The sequence below is a fragment of the Muntiacus reevesi genome, chromosome 2, assembly GCF_963930625.1.
Source record: "Muntiacus reevesi chromosome 2, mMunRee1.1, whole genome shotgun sequence".
NCBI classification, from domain to species: domain Eukaryota; kingdom Metazoa; phylum Chordata; class Mammalia; order Artiodactyla; family Cervidae; genus Muntiacus; species Muntiacus reevesi.
The window spans coordinates 90,930,266-90,937,122 of NC_089250.1; the positions used below are offsets into that span (position 1 = coordinate 90,930,266).

General features: G+C 64.5%; 2 non-coding genes across 2 annotated transcripts; both read right to left on the bottom strand.

The window, feature by feature from the left end:
* Positions 1-741: 741 nt before the first annotated feature.
* Positions 742-860, bottom strand: LOC136162033 (5S ribosomal RNA). Its single transcript, XR_010661885.1, has one exon. It is a non-coding gene; the product is annotated as a 5S ribosomal RNA (ribosomal RNA).
* Positions 861-4,488: 3,628 nt separating this feature from the next.
* Positions 4,489-4,607, bottom strand: LOC136161897 (5S ribosomal RNA). Its single transcript, XR_010661787.1, has one exon. It is a non-coding gene; the product is annotated as a 5S ribosomal RNA (ribosomal RNA).
* Between the last annotated feature and the right edge of the window lie 2,250 nt (positions 4,608-6,857).

The following is a 6,857-nucleotide window of genomic DNA, read 5'->3' on the forward strand; positions in this document are numbered from 1 at the left end:
AAAGGCCAGAGGGTGAGTGTGTGAGAGTGTGTGTGTGAGTGTGTCAGTGGGCAAGGGTGTGGGCGGGCCGACTGGGGTCCGGGGGGATACCCAGATTGGAGGGCCGAGGGTGTGGAGGCCGTGGGTTGTTGGGAAGCCTGTGTGGTCCTCTTGCGGTTTCTCTCTCCCTCTTTCTCCATCTCCCTTACCTGTGGTCCCTGGCTCCTGACCTGCCTCGGCGGCGGGCTGGGTGTGTGGGTGTGTGTGTGTGGGGGGGTGTGTCTGCGTGTGTGTGTGTGTGTGTGAGCCCGCGGGAGAGCACGCGCTGTCGCGTGCGAGGATGGCACTAGGGTTGTGGGTGGGGCTGGGGCGTGGGGCAGCCCCCGGGATGGACTGAGGCTTGCCTAGGGAGCCCCAGACTGAGACCGGGAGGTCATGTGGTTTTTGGAAGCCGAAAGCGGAGGGGCTCTCGGGCCGCGCGGAGGCAGCCCAGGTCTGTGGCGGGCATCGGGCCCCCTAACCCCCACCCCCACCCCCACCCCCCGGCCCCGGTCTCCCACCCGGGGAGGGGCTGTGGCCGCGGGGATCCAAGAGTTGGCACGCTGCTGCTGCCTGCGAGGGCCGCCGGCTGGAAGGCAGGCGACGGACGGCTGTGAGCGCGCTGGGGTGCAAGGGGCCAGGGGCTGGTGGGGCTTGCGGTGCAGGGCCACGCCGGGGCTGGGGGAGGTGTGGGGCGGGGGCTAAAGGAGAGGGGAGGCAAAAAGCCTACAGCACCCGGTATTCCCAGGCGGTCTCCCATCCAAGTACTAACCAGGCCCGACCCTGCTTAGCTTCCGAGATCAGACGAGATCGGGCGCGTTCAGGGTGGTATGGCCGTAGACGGAGGCGGCTGCCTCCAGGCTCCCTAAGAGCCCTGCGCCGCGCCTCCCTTTCGCTGTGCCCTGCCTGCCGGTCGGGCCAGCCGGCCGCACCTCTCCACGGGCCGCGCGCTGTACCTGAGCCGGTCGACCCGCCACCGCACTCCGGCACGCCGCCCCGCCCCCGCACACCATCACCCCCTGCCAGCACCCGCCTGGCCCTCCGGGCTCCCGGGACCCCCCAGCCGCAGTCCCGGCGTGCGTGCGTGCGTGCGTCCGTGCGGGGGCGGGAGGGGCGCGGAGGTCTCGGCGCTCTCCCACCCCGGGCCTCTGCAGGCCCGCCCCGGGCTGGGCGGCGCCCCCACCCCCATCCCGTCGTCCGCTGCACAGGGCCAGGTTGCCCCGGAGGTCTCCGGCTTCCGGGCCCGCCGCTGCCCGCCGCCGCCCGCCGCCCGGGGACCTCTGAGCCTCCTCTGGGCCTCCTGCGCAGCCCAGCCGGGGCCCTGAGCGCCCATCCTGCCCGGCACCTGCCCGGTGCCCAAACCCACGGGGAGCCAGCAGCGCGGTCGACAGCAGAGCGTCAGCCCCGCCCCTTCGGCCGAACGAGGCCCCACTTGCCTCCACGCCGCCAGCCAAGCACAGGACCTTCCTGAGAGAGCACACGGGCGACAGACAGGCAGCCACACGGACGGACACACAGACACTCGCACGCGCCCACGCCAGCTGAGACAAGCCGGCCGGGGCAAGCTCGTCAGCCAGAGCCAGAGCCCCAGCAACCTGTGAGAGGCCGGGGCCAGAGGAAGCGACGGGAGGCCGCGTGTCAGGAGATACAGAGACAGAAAGGGACGGAGCTTCAGAGACAAGACTCGAGGACGGCCGAGAGGGAGATGCAGGCAGGCAGGCAGGCAGGCAGACGGGCGCGCGCGCGCAGACACACACACACACACACACACACACACACACACACACAGAGGGAGACACAGAGACTGACGGACAGAAAACGGCAGGCAGACACGGGAGAGAGGATGGCATCCGATCCGAGCCAGACACAGTGGCACAGTCCCTGACACACCTCAGAGAGAGGCCAGGCGGAAGAAGCAGCTGCCCCAAGGGAGCGGGGCGTCAGCCTCGGGCCGGGCCCCAGCTGGACGCGGCGCCCTGGGGCTGGCAGAGCCCCGTGGGGTCCCCAAGACGTCTTGGCAGCCGAGGTCTCAAAGGTTCCCTTCGGCTTGGCTACCTGAGGCAAGACCCAGCCCCCGTGCAAAGGCCAGAGAGTGAGTGTATGGGAGTGTGTGTGTGAGTGTGTCAGTGGGCAAGGGTGTGGGCGGGCCGACTGGGGTGCGGGGGGATACCCAGAATGGAGGGGGGAAGGGTGTGGAGCCGGGGGGTGGGGGTAGGGGTGGGGTTGCATATCATGTGGAGTCCAAGCATACCGGACGGTCATCTCGTTTCTTGCAATCCGAATGCGGAGTGGCCCTCCGGCCTGCGTTGGGAGTCGGGGCCCCGGTCATCCTCCCGCAGAGGGGCTATGGCCGTGGCGATCCAAAAGGTGGCACGCTGCTACCCGCCATGGCCGCTGACTGACTGACTGACTGGCTGGCTGGCTGGCCAAAGGCCCTGTTGGCTGGAAGATAGGCTACGGCTTGACGGCTTTCCGGTCATATCTGTTCTTATTCCAGGGGTGGGCCTCATCCTAATGTTACTTGGTTGATGATAGGAGAATCTCTGAGTGACAATATTTCCTTGCTTTTCAATGGATCCCTTTTGTTGCAGAACCTTTCCCTCGAAAGTGAAGGAACCTGTGTCTGCACAGGCACTAATGCTCTTGGAAAGGCAATAGCAATTCCGTCCTCCACTAGCTTGGTAAGCACCAAGTCCTTGTTGTCTTCAAGTGCTTCCCATAATACGTGCAAAGTAGGACCCGGTTTTGTGGAGTCTGGAGTCAAGGAGTTTACAAGTGGACGTTATATGACTTTCACCATTGCTGTCACTGCCCACTTACAAACCGCCTCTAAATTTAACCCTCTGTCTTACCTGTTCTTCTCTCACAAGGCTGTGACTGCCTTGCTGCTGCTTCTCTGCCTAAGAATCCACAATGAGATATTAACTTTCTGCCCAGAATCAAGATCCTTCATACTCTGCCTCCGTGTGCATGCTTCTGTGCCACGTTGATTCAGTCCTGTCTGACTGTTTGTGACCCCATGGGCTGTAGCCCGCCAGGCTCCGCTTACTGTAGCATCCTCGAGGCAAGCATACTGAAGTAGGTTGTCATGTCGTTCTCCAGGGGATCTTCCCAACCCAGGTATCAAACCCACATCTCCTTCATCCCCTGCGTTGGCAGACAGGTTCTTTACTGCTAGCACCACCTGGGAAGCCCATTCTGGCTCTACATCTCCTTCATTTATAACTAAACTCTGTTCTAGGCAACGCAGTTTCCCGCACTGTGATCCAACACCACACACACACACACACACACACACACACACAGCTTCCCACCCTGTGATCCAACACCAGACACACACACACACACACACACACACACACACACACAGCTTCCCACCCTGTGATCCAACACCACACACACACACACACACACACACACACAGAGACAGAGAGAGGGAGGGAGACACAGCGACTGACGGACAGAAAACGGGAGGCAGACACCGGAGGAGGATGGCATCCGATCCGAGCCAGACACAGTGGCACAGTCCCTGACCCACCTCAGACAGAGGCCAGGCGGAAGAAGCAGCTGCCCCAAGGGACGGGGCGTCAGCCTTGGGCCCGGGCCCCAGCTGGACGCGGTGCCCTGGGGCTGGCAGAGCCCCGTGGGGTCCCCAAGACGTCTTTGGCAGCCGAGGTCTCAAAGGTCCCCTTCGGCTTGGCTACCTGAGGCAAGACCCAGCCCCCGCCCAAAGGCCAGAGGGTGAGTGTGTGAGAGTGTGTGTGTGAGTGTGTCAGTGGGCAAGGGTGTGGGCGGGCCGACTGGGGTCCGGGGGGATACCCAGATTGGAGGGCCGAGGGTGTGGAGGCCGTGGGTTGTTGGGAAGCCTGTGTGGTCCTCTTGCGGTTTCTCTCTCCCTCTTTCTCCATCTCCCTTACCTGTGGTCCCTGGCTCCTGACCTGCCTCGGCGGCGGGCTGGGTGTGTGGGTGTGTGTGTGGGGGGGGGTGTGTCTGCGTGTGTGTGTGTGTGTGTGAGCCCGCGGGAGAGCACGCGCTGTCGCGTGCGAGGATGGCACTAGGGTTGTGGGTGGGGCTGGGGCGTGGGGCAGCCCCCGGGATGGACTGAGGCTTGCCTAGGGAGCCCCAGACGGAGACCGGGAGGTCATGTGGTTTTTGGAAGCCGAAAGCGGAGGGGCTCTCGGGCCGCGCGGAGGCAGCCCAGGTCTGTGGCGGGCATCGGGCCCCCTAACCCCCACCCCCACCCCCACCCCCCGGCCCCGGTCTCCCACCCGGGGAGGGGCTGTGGCCGCGGGGATCCAAGAGTTGGCACGCTGCTGCTGCCTGCGAGGGCCGCCGGCTGGAAGGCAGGCGACGGACGGCTGTGAGCGCGCTGGGGTGCAAGGGGCCAGGGGCTGGTGGGGCTTGCGGTGCAGGGCCACGCCGGGGCTGGGGGAGGTGTGGGGCGGGGGCTAAAGGAGAGGGGAGGCAAAAAGCCTACAGCACCCGGTATTCCCAGGCGGTCTCCCATCCAAGTACTAACCAGGCCCGACCCTGCTTAGCTTCCGAGATCAGACGAGATCGGGTGCGTTCAGGGTGGTATGGCCGTAGACGGAGGCGGCTGCCTCCAGGCTCCCTAAGAGCCCTGCGCCGCGCCTCCCTTTCGCTGTGCCCTGCCTGCAGGTCGGGCCAGCCGGCCGCACCTCTCCACGGGCCGCGCGCTGTACCTGAGCCGGTCGACCCGCCACCGCACTCCGGCACGCCGCCCCGCCCCCGCACACCATCACCCCCTGCCAGCACCCGCCTGGCCCTCCGGGCTCCCGGGACCCCCCAGCCGCAGTCCCGGCGTGCGTGCGTGCGTGCGTCCGTGCGGGGGCGGGAGGGGCGCGGAGGTCTCGGCGCTCTCCCACCCCGGGCCTCTGCAGGCCCGCCCCGGGCTGGGCGGCGCCCCCACCCCCATCCCGTCGTCCGCTGCACAGGGCCAGGTTGCCCCGGAGGTCTCCGGCTTCCGGGCCCGCCGCTGCCCGCCGCCGCCCGCCGCCCGGGGACCTCTGAGCCTCCTCTGGGCCTCCTGCGCAGCCCAGCCGGGGCCCTGAGCGCCCATCCTGCCCGGCACCTGCCCGGTGCCCAAACCCACGGGGAGCCAGCAGCGCGGTCGACAGCAGAGCGTCAGCCCCGCCCCTTCGGCCGAACGAGGCCCCACTTGCCTCCACGCCGCCAGCCAAGCACAGGACCTTCCTGAGAGAGCACACGGGCGACAGACAGGCAGCCACACGGACGGACACACAGACACTCGCACGCGCCCACGCCAGCTGAGACAAGCCGGCCGGGGCAAGCTCGTCAGCCAGAGCCAGAGCCCCAGCAACCTGTGAGAGGCCGGGGCCAGAGGAAGCGACGGGAGGCCGCGTGTCAGGAGATACAGAGACAGAAAGGGACGGAGCTTCAGAGACAAGACTCGAGGACGGCCGAGAGGGAGATGCAGGCAGGCAGGCAGGCAGGCAGACGGGCGCGCGCGCGCAGACACACACACACACACACACACACACACACACACACACAGAGGGAGACACAGAGACTGACGGACAGAAAACGGCAGGCAGACACGGGAGAGAGGATGGCATCCGATCCGAGCCAGACACAGTGGCACAGTCCCTGACACACCTCAGAGAGAGGCCAGGCGGAAGAAGCAGCTGCCCCAAGGGAGCGGGGCGTCAGCCTCGGGCCGGGCCCCAGCTGGACGCGGCGCCCTGGGGCTGGCAGAGCCCCGTGGGGTCCCCAAGACGTCTTGGCAGCCGAGGTCTCAAAGGTTCCCTTCGGCTTGGCTACCTGAGGCAAGACCCAGCCCCCGTGCAAAGGCCAGAGAGTGAGTGTATGGGAGTGTGTGTGTGAGTGTGTCAGTGGGCAAGGGTGTGGGCGGGCCGACTGGGGTGCGGGGGGATACCCAGAATGGAGGGGGGAAGGGTGTGGAGCCGGGGGGTGGGGGTAGGGGTGGGGTTGCATATCATGTGGAGTCCAAGCATACCGGACGGTCATCTCGTTTCTTGCAATCCGAATGCGGAGTGGCCCTCCGGCCTGCGTTGGGAGTCGGGGCCCCGGTCATCCTCCCGCAGAGGGGCTATGGCCGTGGCGATCCAAAAGGTGGCACGCTGCTACCCGCCATGGCCGCTGACTGACTGACTGACTGGCTGGCTGGCTGGCCAAAGGCCCTGTTGGCTGGAAGATAGGCTACGGCTTGACGGCTTTCCGGTCATATCTGTTCTTATTCCAGGGGTGGGCCTCATCCTAATGTTACTTGGTTGATGATAGGAGAATCTCTGAGTGACAATATTTCCTTGCTTTTCAATGGATCCCTTTTGTTGCAGAACCTTTCCCTCGAAAGTGAAGGAACCTGTGTCTGCACAGGCACTAATGCTCTTGGAAAGGCAATAGCAATTCCGTCCTCCACTAGCTTGGTAAGCACCAAGTCCTTGTTGTCTTCAAGTGCTTCCCATAATACGTGCAAAGTAGGACCCGGTTTTGTGGAGTCTGGAGTCAAGGAGTTTACAAGTGGACGTTATATGACTTTCACCATTGCTGTCACTGCCCACTTACAAACCGCCTCTAAATTTAACCCTCTGTCTTACCTGTTCTTCTCTCACAAGGCTGTGACTGCCTTGCTGCTGCTTCTCTGCCTAAGAATCCACAATGAGATATTAACTTTCTGCCCAGAATCAAGATCCTTCATACTCTGCCTCCGTGTGCATGCTTCTGTGCCACGTTGATTCAGTCCTGTCTGACTGTTTGTGACCCCATGGGCTGTAGCCCGCCAGGCTCCGCTTACTGTAGCATCCTCGAGGCAAGCATACTGAAGTAGGTTGTCATGT